Below are 17,377 nucleotides of genomic sequence, written 5' to 3'. Positions count from 1 at the left end.
GTGGGCACCCATGTGACATTCATAGACACGTCATGATCGGCATCTTTACCACCACTGACATAAGAGATTTCAGAGTAGGCAGCAACAGCGGGGAGCACCCTCCTTGGGCTGATCTGGATACTGTCGTCAGACTGCTGGGTGGCGAATGCTTATACCTCCTCTTTCTGATCCGATGCCAAGAATGGCTGTGCATCAGTAAGGTCTTGGAATGGATGGGAAAATAATCCCTCTGACCTGAGTGGAGGGGATAGGGTGGTGGTGGTGTCTTTGGAGGTGCACACAGCAGAGAGTGAACAGAGTGCAGATAGAGAGGATGAAGAAGGTGCAGAAGCGGAAGGCTGAGTGAGCCACTCAACCAAGTCTGGTGCGTCCTTTGACGCAATTGAACGCACCTTCTGCAACTTCCCACTTAGGCTCCAGCCTGGTGCACCTGCCCGACCCCTACCATTCCTGCGGAATAGCCTGCCTCTTCTTCTTCTTGTCATTTTCAAAATGACCCTTTGACAAAAGTCACTATAGAAGAGCAGTAGTTGTGGAAGAAGGTATATAATACCCTTGCCTCAATCAGTTTTTTGGGGGGCAACTGGTATATCATACCAGTAGAAATTATTTGTTCCAATAGCGTTTGTCGCTCTCTGTAGCTGCGATAACGCAGCAAAACAGCAAACAAATGCTGCACTACCCAAATGCACTACATAAAAAATATATTATCTGTATATAACACCCCTGCTTCAATCATTTTTTGGGGGGCAACTGGTATATCACACCAGTAGAAATTATTTGTTCCAATAGTGATTGTCACTCTGTCTAGCTGCAGTAACGCAGCAAAAACACAAACAAATGCTGCACAATACAAATGCACTATAATATACTTTCTATGTTACAAAGCATATTATAAGTATATTACACCCCTCATTAAGTCACACCTATCGATAGCACACCTATACCAGTCCTTAAAAGGACATTTGTGGCCCTATTAACTAGCGTTTGGTGTCCCTAACAGTCTGTCCCTGCTCCGCACAGCAACCTCTCCCTACACTAGCAAAAGACTGGATATAAAACGGTGGCCTGATTGGATTATTAGGTAGGGAATATGTCCTTGTGCTGAAACGTCTCAATTGGCTGTCCTGTACCTCGTGATTGATGTGTCATGGGTTAAAGTTCATTACAATGTAAAAGAATATGGTGCTGGCGGACATCACCATATGCTCGCCCGTTTGGCAAACCGTGAACGAGCAAAGTTCGCCGCGAATCAACCGCCATGCCAACCACAATTCCATCTCTAATTGTCACCATTCAGCAGAAAGATGACTTCTGGCTTTCCACCTTGTTGGATCCTCACTACCGGTCCAAAATGGGGGCCTTTTTTAAACCCGCTGGAAGGGAGGACAAACTGAACTACTATAGAGACATCCTATGTAGTCAGTGTGTGGCTGCCTATCTGCGCCATAGTCCATCCTCTCGCACGTCTGACCAGGGGGGCCCAAACTGTCATTGTGCCACTCTATGGTCTCCTCATTCTGCTTCCACCTCACCACTATGTCATAGGGCCACTCTGTGGACTTCTCATGCTGTTCCCACCTACCCCACTTCCTGACTGGGCCACTATTTTGCCTTTTGGCCTTTTGGCCTGGCTGACATAATAATTTACAGTATTTGACCGTTCTTCTGATCTGTCAGAAGGAATGAAAAATGGATCCTGTCTATGTAACAGCTGTAAGGCCTGCATGACATGGTACCTATTTTGCCTCCGAACTGGCTTATGATTTGGTAGCCTAAAGCATGAGTGAGTACAAAACACAGAAGACATTCAAATATTCCATTCACGTGTCATCTCAGTTTTGGATCCACTCCTGTTTTCTTTGACTTTGGCAATACTGATGGATTACTGACCAAATGCTGACTGAGTGAAGGCTGATGCTCCACAGACAGGGCCCGTTTTTGGGGGTTATTGTTCTGACGGATCAGAGGAAGGGCAAAATATTCAGTGATGTCAATACAAATTTACTGCTGACACCCACTCCACTCTGTCTGGGGGAGGGGGGCTCTACTTGTATAAGAATTTAAATAGAACAGGTTGTGTGGGCATCTACGTGGAATCAGCTGACGACAGTGTAAAAGAAGTGTGCATCTTCTTGATGATAACATTGACCTTTAAGGCTGAGTTCACACTTGAGTTATTTAGTCAGTTTTAGCTCCGTAACTGCCCAAATAAGTGAAGTGTGCAGTGATTCTAAGAGCGACGCCTGTCATCTGCGTGTCATACTGACTCACAGTACTGTTTCACTACGGCAGTAGACTCCCTATGCGTGTTACTGCAATGCAGTTTTCTACACCACTATAAAGGCTCTCTGCAGCCAGTAAATAGTCGCTTTTAAAGGGGTTGTCCAAGTTATATTTATTGATGACCTATCCTCAGGATAGGTCATCAATATCAGATTGGCCGGGGTCCGACACCCGGCACCGCCTCCGATCAACTGTTTGAAGAGAAGGCGTGCGCTGTGCCAGCGCTGCCTCCTCTTCACTGTTTACCTTCTAGCCGTTGCATCTGCAGTGGTGAGCAGGTGTAATTACACCCAAGCTTTCCTATTGAAATGAATGGGACGGCTTGGGTGTAATTACACCTGCTCACCACTGCAGATGCAACGGCTAGAAGGTAAACAGTGAAGAGGAGGCAGCGCTGACACCGCGCACGGCTTCTCTTCAAACAGCTGATCGGAGGGGGTGCCAGGTGTCGGACCCCCGCCGATCTGATATTGATGACCTATCCTGAGGATAGGTCATCAATAAATATAACTTGGACAACCCCTTTAACGTGATTCGCAATGAACAAATTCGTCTCAAACCAATTTTTTTTTTCATTTGCCGAACTGGCTGAATACATTTTTTTTTTATTATATTCGCTCATCTATAGTCCAAACTCTCAAATGCCATTAGTAGTCAATAATCAAATACCTTTGTCATCCATTATTGGAATTTTAGTGCATTAATATCATGCATTACAGAGCATTTTACCACCCACTTCAGTCTCTCTAACAAATGTACTAAACACTGTGTAAAAAAGGAAAAATATATATTTACCAATGTTTGTCCTTCTTCACTGTAGATGTTAATAGCTGGAATTCTATCCACCAGTTTAAAAATGCGTTCAGCTGAAAATTTTGCAGCTCCTAAATTTAATGTGAAGGAATCTGGATGCGCCACTTTACGAGCAGTAAACGAAATCATGAAAAATGTTCTAAAAGAAGACACATCAGAAATAATTTAATTAATAATTTAAAAGGGAGTCTTTCACCTATACTGACCATTATAGAACACTAAGAAAATATAAGGTACAATTCCTGTTCAGATATTTTACCCTCTAGCACTGCAACATCCAGGACACAAGTGAGTAGAAATAGTCCACACAATGAAATAGGGAAAAAAAGGATTGCGCTGCAGGAAAGTATGCTTAATAATTAAAGTCCAAAAATTATATTTGTGTTCTATTGTCTATGGAAATCTTCAGTCAAATAGGTTCATCCATACACATCAAACACAGCTGCGGTGTGGAAATCTGAAATAAAATAGAAACCGCACTATGGTGTAGTAACTTCTCAAAAGGAGTGTCACCTGATGACAGGTTATACTCACAAGACTCAGATGGTATTAGGCGTAAAAAGCAGGCTCAGCGCTGTCATCCACCCAGGAACTGCACACCTTGGATGTCGTTCATTAGACCACACGGACGGACAGGGTGCTTTACCGCTTATGTGAAATCTTGCACAAGCACAAGCAGGATCCCAAAATGAGCACCACTTTAGCAGGATATCACCGAACTCCACACTCTTCAAGGTCTCGGAGAAAAGATGTCAACCAATAGTGAAGTACGTCCCACAGTGTTGAATAAAAAGGATTTATTATACTCACAAAAAACTCAAGTTTTGGAGCAAGTTAAAACAAGTACACAAAGCCCGACCTGGGTTTCGCCATGATGCTTTCTCTGGGGCGTGTATTCCTAAGTGGATACAGCTGAAAATAAAGGATCCAGGGATCCTCCCCTGTTGGGCGTCATGAGACTTTTCAAATAACAGTTTCTTCTAAAATATATATATACACACATACATACTATCCTCCCCCGCACGCAGACGGGCTAGAAAAGTAAATAAATAGTTACTAAAATAAGATCTAAAACCTAGTACAATCGTATTTGGGACCTATATCTCCCTATCATAGACAACGCGGACCTATTATTCAAACATCATTTAAAGGATTTTAAAGTATGCAGGCATTCATATCACATTCAATATTAGGTCCCTGGGGTTGAATGGTGTTTAATAAAAACATCCACTCCACCTCTCTTTTATTTAATATTGAAATAAAATCCCCTCCCGTATAGGCGTGCGGACCAACTCAATACCAGTGAAGAGGAGCCCCCTGGGATTTTTTTTGGTGGTGAATTTTGAAATGAAGGGAGACGCTGTGGGTCTCCAGTCCTTTTTTGATGTTGCAAATGTGTTCTTGCACTCGGGTCTTCAAACTACGTGTTGTTCTCCCCACATATTGGAGGCCACACGGGCACTCCAATAAATAAATGACAACCACATTATTACATGACAGATTGCCTTTTTTTAAAAATAAGTACCTGCTCTTTTTTTAGATGCTACAGAGTCCACAAACATTTTTCGATCTTTAAAGATGCGGTTTTTGCAAGGTATCCAAAAACCGCACCATGTGAACTTACTCTTGTGTGCAATCTGATGTTTTTTATTGGTAGCAAAGCTAGCACTATGCATTAACCTATTTGTAAGGTTACTAGCTCTTTTAAAAACTAAAGAGGGTTTCTCTGGCAAATCCTTACTCAAAACAGGGTCATTTTTGAGTATGTGCCAATTTTTTTTGATCATCTGTTTGATATGGCCCGCTTGATTATTGTATTGTGTTATAAACATATATCTAGAGTCTTTCTTTTTTTCCTCACTTTTTTTGTCTACTAAAATTGGGGTGATGTACCGCTTATCTTCTATTTCTCTTATACAGTGATCCAAAAGATCTTCTTGATATCCCTTTTCAAGAAATCTAGTCTTTATCATCTGTCCCTGTTCCCTATAATCTTCTAGTTTTGTGCAATTCTTAGAGATTCGTTGAAACTGGCTTTTAGGAATATTCCTAAGCCAGGAAGGGTGGTGGCAGCTATTTAATTCAATGTAGGTATTGACATCTACAGTCTTAAAAAAAGTTTTAGTTTTAAGCCTATTTTCTTCTATAAAAATGACTAAATCTAAAAAATCAACAGAGGTGTCACTAATGTGACTGGTGAACTTGAGGTTAAAATGATTCTTATTAATGTCCATTATGAAGGACTCGAGTCCCTCTTTTTCGCCTGACCAGATGAGGAGGCAGTCATCAATGTATCTGCGCCAAATTAAAAGTCGTCCCCTTCCAAGATCTTTATTGAGGATCGTATCTATCCTCCCTCTTTCCCACATGGTCATGAACAGATTTGCAAGGCGAATTTCGCCCCCATCGCCACGCCGGAGTGCTGGAGATAGAACTGATCACTATATAAGAAGTAATTGTGGGTGAGGCAGAAAGTTACGCAGTCCAAAACGAAGTTCTTTTGTGCTGTCCCCATCTGGGCATCGCTATCTAGAGCTTCTCTAACTCCTCTTATACCTAGATCTTGTGGTATGCAGGTATATAAGGAGGAGACATCGACTGTAGCCAACCAAATGGTACCTTGTAGCAATCCCATTTCTTCAATCAGACTAATAACACTGGCAGAATTTTTTTAATAGGAGGGGGCCATTGTTACGTGTTTTTGCAGAAAATAGTCAATATATTCCGAGACTCTGCTGTTCAGGGAATCTATCCCCGAAACAATAGGTCTCCCAGGAGGATGTACTGGATCTTTGTGTATTTTGGGTAAGAAATATTTGACTGGTGTGACCGGGTTTTTGAAGGAAAGATAGTCAAACTCCTTTTTATTTAAAACATCACTCTGTAAGCCCCTCTTCAGTATGATATCGAGTTCTTTTTTATAAATATTTAATGGGTTATTTTTAAGTACCAAATAGGTGTCCTTATCAGACAGTAGTCTATTCAGATGTAGGTCCCAAATACGATTGTACTAGGTTTTAGATCTTATTTTAGTAACTATTTATTTACTTTTCTAGCCCGTCTGCGTGCGGGGGAGGATAGTATGTATGTGTGTATATATATATTTTAGAAGAAACTGTTATTTGAAAAGTCTCATGACGCCCAACAGGGGAGGATCCCTGGATCCTTTATTTTCAGCTGTATCCACTTAGGAATACACGCCCCAGACGAAGCATCATGGCGAAATCCGGGTCGGGCTTTGTGTACTTGTTTTAACTTGCTCCAAAACTTGCGTTTTTTGTGAGTATAATAAATCCTTTTTATTCAACACTGTGGGACGTACTTCACTATTGGTTGACATCTTTTCTCCGAGACCTTGAAGAGTGTGGAGTTCGGTGATATCCTGCTAAAGTGGTGCTCATTTTGAGATCCTGCTTGTGCTTGTGCAAGATTTCACATAAGCGGTAAAGCACCCTGTCCGTCCGTGTGGTCTAGTGAACGACATCCAAGGTGTGCAGTTCCTGGGTGGATGACAGCGCTGAGCCTGCTTTTTACGCCTAATACCATCTGAGTCTTGTGAGTATAACCTGTCATCAGATGACACTCCTTTTGAGAAGTTACTACACCAATTTTATTTCAGATTTCCACACCGCAGCTGTGTTTGATGTGTATGGATGAACCTATTTGACTGAAGATTTCCATAGACAATAGAACACAAATATAATTTTTGGACTTTAATTATTAAGCATACTCTCCTGCAGCGCAATCCTTTTTTTTCCCTATTTCATTATAGAACACTAACACCATTGTCAGCATTATAGTCCCCATATTGGAATGCTACTTGCTGTTTAGCTGTTCGTCGATTATTTTCTTCAAAAAGCACTTTTATTCAATATGCAAATTAGGTCTGAAGGTGTTCAGGGGCGGAGTTCAAGCGGCCGGTGCACAGCCCCTCGTCGCTATTCATATGAAACTCCTCCCCTTTTACCCATCTTGCCCGCCCTAGGTTCTTCAGAAATCCAGCACCAGCGCCGTTCCCAAGATTCGCTGCCCCTGAGCACTTCATTCCCCATTCTGGGCAGAGGCACAAGAGTGTTTAATGCGCATGTGCCGAAATGGGTAATGAAGTGAGCAGGCGCAACAAATCTTGTGAACGGCACTGGCGCTTTATTTCTGAAGAACCTAGGGAGGGCCAGAGGGGTAAAAGGGGAGGGGTTTCATACGAATAGCAATGAGGGGTCTGGGCACTTGAACTTTTTGAACGCTGCCCCTGGACACCTTCAGACCTAATTTGCATATTGAATAAAAGTGCTTTTTGTTCATGTTTTTTTATGTGATACTTTGTGTTGGTCTTTTCTGTGCTTTGGAAGACACAATGTCAGGTGTCTTATTCCTTAAATTTGTCCAAGTGAAAGTTGAGGATGATGCACTTCGCCAACAGTAAAAATAATGGTATTTCTTTTCAGCAAGTTGATTCTCTATCCATTTCCATATTTCAAGACCTTCCTTTTTGCTTGCCATAAAGTCCTTTTTTACTTTCTAATTTATGTTCCGTTCATGTTTTTCTTATTTTTGCTTGCCAGGTTCTCACTTTACTATGGGTCTAAGTTCTGATAGAACATGTTAATTGTGCTGAAAAAGTCTGGATCTTGCTATATTCTGGACTGGATTATGTTCATCTTTATTTCATTGTTGCATGCTGTTTCAAAGAACAGAAGATTTGAGCTAAGCCATTCTTTAATTGCGTTTCTGCAATTTCTGATATGTATTAAAATCAATTTATGACATGTTTACTATGTATCATTATGTTCATTCATTGATTTTCTGTGTCTAGACCTGTATATATATATATATATATTGTGCATTATGTTAAAGTCTATAAAAAAAAGTTTCTACTGTAGAAAGATCTTATTAAAAGAAAAAAAGGAGACAGAAGAGGAAGAATGCTGCTAGAGATAGATATATAGAGAGAGAAAGAGAGAGAAAAGGATTTTTCTTTGATAAAATATATTACAATGTTTGTTAAAGTCACATGTACAGTACAGCAGATTTATGCAAAGTTTGTGAAAATGACAGTAGCAATTTAAGGATTTTGAGCTAGAGTCAAGGTCTCGATCATTGCTGTTGCTACCACTGTCATGATAGCTTCAACAATTATAACAAAGGTCCTGGCTGTAGTTCTGTATCCTTACACAGGGAATACTGTAGATACTGTATGTACATAAAATCACGGGTTTTCCCTTCTCAGCTGATGAAAACACAAAGTAGTAGAAACTACCACAGTGCAGATCAAAATAACTCCCCAGAAGCAAGAAATACCACAGAGCAGTACAAAATACCTCCCCAGCACTAAGCACACAAAATAACCCCTCGAGAAGCAGAAGCTACCACAGTTCAGCACAACATGACTTCCCAGAAGCAATAAATACCACAGTGCAGCACAAAATACCTCCCCAGCAGCACCACATGCCACAAAGCAGAGCAAAATACCTAGCAGTAACCAAATACCAAGTGCAGCACAAAAAAATTGTTTTAGGTATGTAGGTTTGGAAAATACTGCAAGGTAAGGATGCTTTCAAAAATATAAGTGTTAATAGTTTCTTTTTATCATTTACAAAATCCAAAGTGAATGAACAAAAGAGAAATCTAAAATCAAATCAATATTTGGTTTGGCCGCCTTCAAAACACCATCAATTCTTCTAGGTACTTTTGTACACAGTGCTCATTCACTTTGAATTTTGTTAATTGATAAAAAATAATTTATTAACGTGTCAATATTTTTAAGAATTCTTTGCAGCATTTTTCAACACCTTCCTAAAAGTTTTGTGAAGTACTGTATAATAAAAAGGTTTTGCCAATATTCTGTTGCATGCCCTTCCGCTGAGGCAGACTGTCCCTCCGTTGTGGAGTGTCACATTCTGTCCTCCTCGTCCTTCTCCTCCAGTTGTCCAAAAAAGAGATGGCGGAGGAGGCTATGGAAGTGAAATGTAGGCACACAGCACCAACCCCACACTCCCTCTAGAAGTGGGATGAGAGGTGTAGGCCCCAGAACTTGCTCACATTGATAGCTGCTGTTGCCTGCTTCTGTGCTGCTGGATGGATTATTCAGAAAATAGGACTGGGACCAGCTCTTCACCTGATATTAAGCCATGCCTCACAGTTTTAGAAACACAGTAAGGCGTGTGCTAAACAAGTTTTGCAATACTTTCATGAGAATACTTTCAATGAATATGATAATGCTTCCTAAATTAGTTATAATTAAAGGAAAGTGATAAAATAGAAGATGCAATGCTTTAACACCATTTTGGTCAGTTGTAGGGTGTTATTGGGCTGGAGGATGCATGAGAGGGACCGGATTATGAGTCCTAAATATTATTAAAACATATTTGTTTAATCTGTGACATCCAAAAAAGTAATTCAAATACTTACAGGAAAACATTTTCAATATATATATAGCAATGTGCAACAAGCCATCCTCCGAGGTTAAACACCGGTGCACATATAATGAATTGCAAACTTTCTGCTATAGCGCATGCCAATCCATAAAAAGGTGCGATCTTTAATGCATTCCTGGAAAAAAAAAAAGTATGTTACAAAATCTATTTTATGACAAGCAACTACATAAAAACAGCATTTGAACTGCTCATTGCTGCACTGAGTGCCAGAGATGCGACTAAAGCATTTGCCTTTTAATAAATTAGGTGCATCTTATTCTAGTGCATGGGTGTAAAGACTGGCATTATGTGAACCCCAGTCTTAATAAATTCATGCCAATGTTATTTTTGAATCCTTAAGTACATGTACCATTCATAAATTTAAGTCTCTGTGATCGGACTTCCATAGATGCTGTGCTACCTCGATGAGGACAAAGTAACAGCCCATTACTGACATACAAAACACTTTAGTAGATTCCCTTACTACATGAAAAAATATGAAATAAAATAACAATAACTCTTTCAAGTTTTTATAGCTTTCTATCATGCGTGGAAAACCTATGACACAAAATGAAAAACAAAAAAGGTAATATTCTACTGAAAATGAGGCATGCAAGCCAATTATCCATCTAAAAGCAAAAGAGAACTAGAATCTCATACCCTGGATTACACTTTGCTCAACAAGACATGCAAGCTAGCTTTCCTTCCAGAAGGCTTATATTCTTCCTAGACATATAATACTCAACGCAAACGAGAGCAGTGTTGCCTGACATATAATACACATCATGACTAGATTTGAGTGAACCCAAAATGTAAAGTTCGGGTTCGTACCGAATTTTAGGATTTTTGGACCCTGGACTCGATCCCGAACTTTTCAGTAAAAGTTTGGGCTCGGTGTTCGGCGAGATAATGGCGCTTTATGAAAGGCTGCAGAGCTGCCAATCAGCAAGCGTTTAACCTGTGTGCCCTTAGAAGCCATCACAGCCATGCCTACTAATAGCATGGCTGTGATTGGCCAGTGCAGCATGTGACCCAGCCTCTATATAAGCTGGAGTCACATAGCGCTCCATGTCACTCTGCTCTGATTAGTGTAGGGATAGGATGCTGCTGCTGTGAGGGAGATAATAGGAAAGAGTGCTTGTTAACTCAGCGATCTACCTAGATTTTGTTTTGTGGGTGCAGTGCACAATATGTTTACCCTGCCCTAAGCCCAGTGACACAGAAAAATAACTTTTATCCGTCTGTTAGTTAGGTGGGCATTGGTGGCCATTTTATGCAAGTTCAGTGCACCAGCACAGCATATGTGCATTTGTGACAGTCAAATCCAAGCTTGAAATACTGCAATTATATTCTGGGTTTAAAAAAAAAAAACACCAATTTTTGGCAATACCCTACATCAGGGGTCTTTTCAGCATTTGTCAGTGTGAAATACAAGCTTGAAATACTGCAATGATATTCTGTGTTTAAAAAAAAACACACATTTTTGGCAATACCCTACATCTGGGGCGTTTGCTGCATCTGTCATTTTGAAAAAAAAGCTTGAAATACTGCCATAATATTCTGGGTTTAAGAATAACACCCATTTTTGGCAATAACCTACATCTGGGGCCTATGCTGCATTTGTTAGTGTGAGGTACAAGCTTGAAATACTGCAATAATATTTTGTGTTTAACAAAATACACACATTTTTGGCAATACCCTACATCTGGGGCCTTTACTGTATCTGCCAGTGTGAAATACATGCGCTAGATACTGCTGTTATATTCTGTTATAAAAAAAACACCCATTTTGTGCAAAATACCTTTGCCCTGGTCGTGATGCTGGTGGTGGAGCTCCTGTTGCAGGGAGAGGACATGGTCGATTTGTGCCAGCTACACGCACAAGTGAAACACGTTCCTCAGGTGCGAATAGGCGACAAAACCTTCAGCGTTATTTGGTTAGGCCTAAGCGGCTCTACGAATGGTGAGGCCAGAACAAGTACAGGCGATAGTAGATTGGGTGGCTGACAGTCCCTCTAGTTCCATTACATTGTCTCCCACCCAGTCTCCTGCTGAAATATCAGAGTTGGCACCTGCAGCCCATGTCCATAAATCCTTCACCTCACCCTCTTGCAAATCAGCCAAGCAGTCTGAGCCCCAAGTCATGCAGCAGTCTCTTCTGATTTTTGATGACTCTGATAGCAGGGTTTCCCAGGGCCATCCACATAGCCCTCCACATGGAATCAAGGTCATGCGAGTGAACTGTGTAGTTCTGAGGAAGAGGTGGTGGTCGCACAGAGCTACCATCACAGCAAAAGAGGGAGCAGGGTGCAAAAGCGGTGCGGCTGTCCCCTAGACAGTAAGTCTGCTACTGCCCACCGCAGCAAGGGACTGAGCACACCAAATTCAGCTCCAAGGTGTTCCCTGGCGTGGCAGTTCTTCAGACAATGTGCTGACGACAAGACACGAGTGGCATAAACATTCTCAACCTGAGCACAACCTGCATGACCAGGCATCTAAGTGAAAAGCACGAACTGCAGAGGAGTAGACACCTCAAAAACCAAGAAAGGTCTCTCGCTCCTCCTGCTTCCTCTTCTGCTGCAGTCTCAGCCTCTTCATCCACCTCTGGGGTGACAGTGGCACCTGCCACCCCGATATGTCCGAGCTGCTGCAGAAAGTGTGGCGTTCTCACACTCCTGCTGCTCGCCTGTCAGCACTGCAGCGCATTTTCAGCCTTCCCGCTCACCACCTCATATGCGACGTGTACATGCTGGCCAAACTGTGCGAGCAGCAGCAGGCGATAGAGTTTCAGCTGCAGCATTCACGGTTTAGTCGCTCTGCAGAACACCACCAATGAGTGGGCCTCCATGCAAGACCTGTGTGCCTTGTTGCTCTGTTTTGAGTACTCCACCAACATGGCCAGTTCTGATGAAGCCGTTCTCAGCGTTACTATCCCACTTCTATGTCTCCTTGAAAAAACGCTTCGGGTGATGATGGAAGAGGATGTCGCACAGGAGGCGGAGGAAGAGGGATAATTTACAAGGGTTTCAGGCCAGTCATTCACAAGTGGCTCCGAGGGTGAGTTCCTGCACCCACAAATGCCAGGTACACAATTGTCCAGCCAGGGCACAGAGGTGGAGGATGAGGAGGAGGAACCGTGTTCACAGCAGGGAGGCACCCAGACTAGCTCATGGCCATCACTAGTGATTGGCTGGGGGGATACAGATGACACAGACGATACATCTCCCACAGAGGACAGCTTGTCGTTGCCTCTGGGCAGCCTGGCACACATTCTAACTTGTGCTGATTACTGGGTGGCTACACTGCTGGATCCCCATTACAAGGATTATGTACCGTCCTTAATTCCGTCACTGGAGTGTGATCGTTAGCATGGCCGAAATGTGGAAAAGCTTTTTCAGCATGCCACAACAACCAGCACCACCAGCTGATATGGAACGTCTTTCAGCAACATGGTGGAGCAGTAGGTGTGCACACGCATACACGTACTGAATGATGGGTCTGCCCCTTTAACTTCTGGATCTCCAAATTGGGCACATGGCCTGAACTTGTCTTTTACGCCTTGGAGGTGCTGGTCTGCCCCTGGAGCCAGTATATTGTCTGAACGTGTGTTTAGCACGGCAAGGGTCGTTATCACAGACAAGCGCAGCCGCCTGTCCACAGCCAATGTGGACAAGCTCACGTTCATTAAAATGAACCAGGCATGGATCCCACTACTTTGTGCACAATAGACATGTATATATCAGCCTTACTCAACCATTGTTATACTACAGCACAATTGCTCATTGTTGTATTTTTTATATTTCCTACTCTTTTGGGGTGTACCCTAAAAAAAATAAAAAAGAACAGTGTTGGCTACCTCATCCTCCTTCACCTCCGCTTCCGCCTACACCACTACGTCCACCACCTCCTCAATCTCCTACTACATATTGGACCTTCACCTCATACATCAGGATTTTTTATTTATTTTTGTACATATTTTATTTTGTATGTCATTTCACTAACTTGTCTGTTACATTTTCGGGTGAAATTCACCAATTTTTGGCTGTGATATACCCCTGCTATACCTAGTGAACAAGGAAATACATTTCACTAATTTGTCTGTTACATTCTTGAGTGACATTTAACAATTTTTTTGCTGTGAATAAACCCCTGCTCTGCATAGGTGAGAGGGACCGAAATATTTAAAAATTGTCTGTTCCATTGGTGGGTGATATTAACCCATTTTTGGCGATGAAAAACCCCTACTCTGCTTAGATGACAGGGAATAAAATTTCAAAAATTCATCTTTAATTGACGCACACCCCTCCTTTCATTAGATGTTTCAACTTTAACAACTTGTCCCACATTTCAGCTCGATCACATTTAATTTTATACAATGACCTCCCTTGGATGTGGTATCTCTTTCTCACGCTCCCTCTTCGGTGTGGAACCCTGATTCGCTGTTAACCGTGATCAACATGGTAGGTGCAGAAAAGAACATCGAAAGTTGAGAGAGAAGACATCCAAATGGATTGTGGACGTCAAGGGGACATGCGATCAGGCAGAAGTTATCTAGAGTCAACAAAGCGGCAGCAGGGCCTCTCCTGTCTAACGTTTCCAAATCCAAAATACCCCAGTGACATTTCCTATAATTTTTTATTACTCATTCCAATAACAGGACATCTTAAGAGTCCTGTATTGTTATTTATTATCACTACCTCCGAGTCGGGAGTGGGTAATTGCCGCGCACCCCCTCCTTTACTTGGAAGCTTCGGCTTCAATAATTTGTCCCACATTTCCGCTCGTTCACATTTAATTTCATACATTGATCTCCCTTGGATGTGGTATCCCTTTCTCACGCTCCCTCTCCGTCGTGGAACCCTGATTCGCTGCTAACCTGTGATCAACATGATAGGTGCAGAAAAGAACAATCGAAAGTTGATAGAGCAGATATCCAATTGGATCGTGGACATCATGGGGAGGTGCGACATGGTGGAGCAGTATGTGTGCACATGCCTACACATACTGACTGATGGGTCTGCCCCCTTCAACTTCTGGGTCTCCAAATTGGGCACATGGCCTGAGCTTGGCCTTTATGCCTTGTAGGTGCTGGCCTGCCGTGCAGCCATTGTATTGTCTGAACGTCTGTTTAGCACAGCTGGAGGGGGTTATCACAGGTTATATTTCCCAATGTTTTGGGGTGTACCCTAATTTAACCCAAAAACAAAATAAAATTGGCTACCTCCTCCTCCACCACCGCTTCCACCTACACCGCCATATCCACCGCCTCCTCAACCTCCTACTCCATATGGACCTCGTCCTCCTAGATCAAGATTTATTTTATTTTTATTTGTATGTATTTTATGTTATTTTAAGTAATTTCCCTATCCACATTTGTTTGCAGAGCACTTGCCATGCTCTTAACCACATTTTGCTGCCATTTGCAGCCCTCTAGCCCCTTCCATTACCTTTTTAGCGCCATTTTAGTGCTCCATAGTTCTGGTGCCCATTGACTTCAATAGGGTTCGGGTTCAAGTTCAGGTCAAGTTCGGGTCCCGAACTCAAACTTTTTTGTGAAGTTCAGCCGAACCCGAGCATCCAGGTGTCCGCTCAACTCTAATCATGACCATTTTTTTCATCTCCCTAATGATAAAGAGATATTCTGGTTATCGTGTCTCAATGAGAGAAGTCCAATTAATTATTCCCAGCAGACATACTTGCTTCAACCTTGTATTTTTATTCCAGAAAAAATATCCATCAACAGGACGCGTTTCGGCTCATGTAGCCTTTATCAACTATACCGTTGAGAGAGGCTACATGAGTGGAAATGCATCCTGTTGATGGACATTTTTTCTGGAATAAAAATACAAGGTTGAAGCAAGTACTGTACGTCTGCTGGGAATAATTAATAGAATTTTGCTGTGGGGATTGCCCCTTTTCCCATGCAGTGACAAGGGGATCGTGAGAAGTGTCATCCTGGAAGGTATATTCTTATTTTTCTGTCCTGCGTGACCTCAAAACAACACATGATCTATGCTGTCGTGGTCGGATGTATGATGAAATCATTAACCACTTTATGCTGTTCGTACAGATGCTCTAGCATACAGTATGCAAGATGGAATTCCCGTGAGTTAGAAAGCGGGAGATGGAAAAAGCAGCTTGGTCGGTCCTCTTACTCCCAAGTTGAGGCACTGCGCGTGCACGGAACAATGTGCTGTGACACCCTATATGAGTGGTGTCTTAACTAGTACTATTCCTATCAGTTTAATCCCTGTTATGTCCCCTGTGTCGAATTGATTAATTATTGTTGAATTAACAACATCCTGAAATAGTTTTGTTCTGAACTTTGTACTTGCTTTGTATTGGAATTGATGGGGATTTTTTAAATTGTCTGCATTATTTCTAGTATACTATTAAGAGACTTTATTATGATTTTTTTTTATTTTATGTATTAAAAACCCATACAACTTAAAAATTTAAAAAATTTAAAAATAAAAATAATGTTTTTTCTATGAAAAATTATCCAGCCGATCGCTTTTAGTCTGATCATAATGAAGCAACGGCCTTATCTGGGGTGTGGCAACATTGCCAACACACTCATAGAGGTGATGATCGCTTCATAGTGATACGCAAGCCCCTTCACCACAACAAGGTACCGATCACGAAGGGGAATTAACACATGTATGTGCCTTTTTTTTTTTTGCAGCCACAGTGCAGCACTAGAGGCCAGAAAAATTAGGCATGTAAACATGCCTGAAAAATGAGGTATTGTTGCAGCCACTGCAAAAATTGATGTTTTCCAGGCAGAAAGGTGACTAAAACTTTGCGGCTTGAACCCTAGTTGGTGGCGGAGAATTCACAAAAGTCATCCGGTATGCAGACATTAAATACAGCAGCGTGGGGACCATTTTGAGGCCAAGGCATGTCATCAGGCATTTTGTTAGTCAAACGTATCCCCCACTGTCAATCCCTTCGGGATCCATGCATCATTCATCTTAACCACTTCCCATCTGGGCCATTTGCCCCCTTCCTGACCAGGCCTAATTTTGCAAAACTGACATATCTCACTTTATGTGGTAATAACTTTGGAACGCCTTTATTTATCCAAGTCATTCAGAGATTGTTTTCTCGTGACACATTGTACTTCATGATCGTCATAAATTTGAGTCAAAATATTTCACCTTTATTTATGAAAACATCCCAAATTTACCCAAAAATTTTAAAAATTCGCAATTTTCTAAATTTCAATTTCTCTGCTTTTAAAACAGAAAGTGATACCTCATAAAATATTTATTATTTAACATTCCCCATATGTCTACTTTATGTTGGCATCATTTTGGAAATGTCATTTTATTTTTTTAGGACGTTAGAAGGCTTAGAAGTTTAGAAGAAATTCTTCAAATTTTTAAGAAAATTGCCAAAACCCACTTTATAAGGACCAGTTCAGGTCTGAAGTCACTTTGTGGGGCCTACATAGTGGATACCCCCATAAATGACCCCATTGTAGAAACTACACCCTCAAGTTACTTAAAACTGATTTTACAAACTTTGTTAACCCTTTATGCGTTCCACAAGAATTAAAGGAAAATGGAGATCAAATTTTTAAATTTCACTTTTTGGGCAGATTTTCCATTTTAATCCAATTTTTTCTTTAACACATCGATGGTTAACAGCCAAACAAAACTCAATATTTATTACCCAGATTCTGCGGTTTACAGAAACACCCCACATGTGGTCGTAAACTGCTGTATGGGCACACGGCAGGGCGCAGAAGAAAAGGAACTCCACATGGTTTTTAGATGCCATGTCCCATTTGAAGCCCCCTGATGCACCCTTACAGTAGAAACTCCCAAGAAGTGACCCCATTTTGGAAATTAGGGGATAAGG

At 41.7% G+C, this 17,377-nt stretch overlaps 1 pseudogene; it reads right to left on the bottom strand.

The window, feature by feature from the left end:
* LOC122939475 overlaps positions 1-17,377 on the bottom strand; it is a 200,068-nt pseudogene that overhangs the window by 58,104 nt on the left and 124,587 nt on the right.

The sequence above is a fragment of the Bufo gargarizans genome, chromosome 5 (genome assembly GCF_014858855.1).
Source record: "Bufo gargarizans isolate SCDJY-AF-19 chromosome 5, ASM1485885v1, whole genome shotgun sequence".
Classification (NCBI taxonomy): Eukaryota; Metazoa; Chordata; class Amphibia; order Anura; family Bufonidae; genus Bufo; species Bufo gargarizans.
Note: the sequence above shows the minus strand (reverse complement) of the source record. Positions and strands in the feature narration are given on the sequence as shown.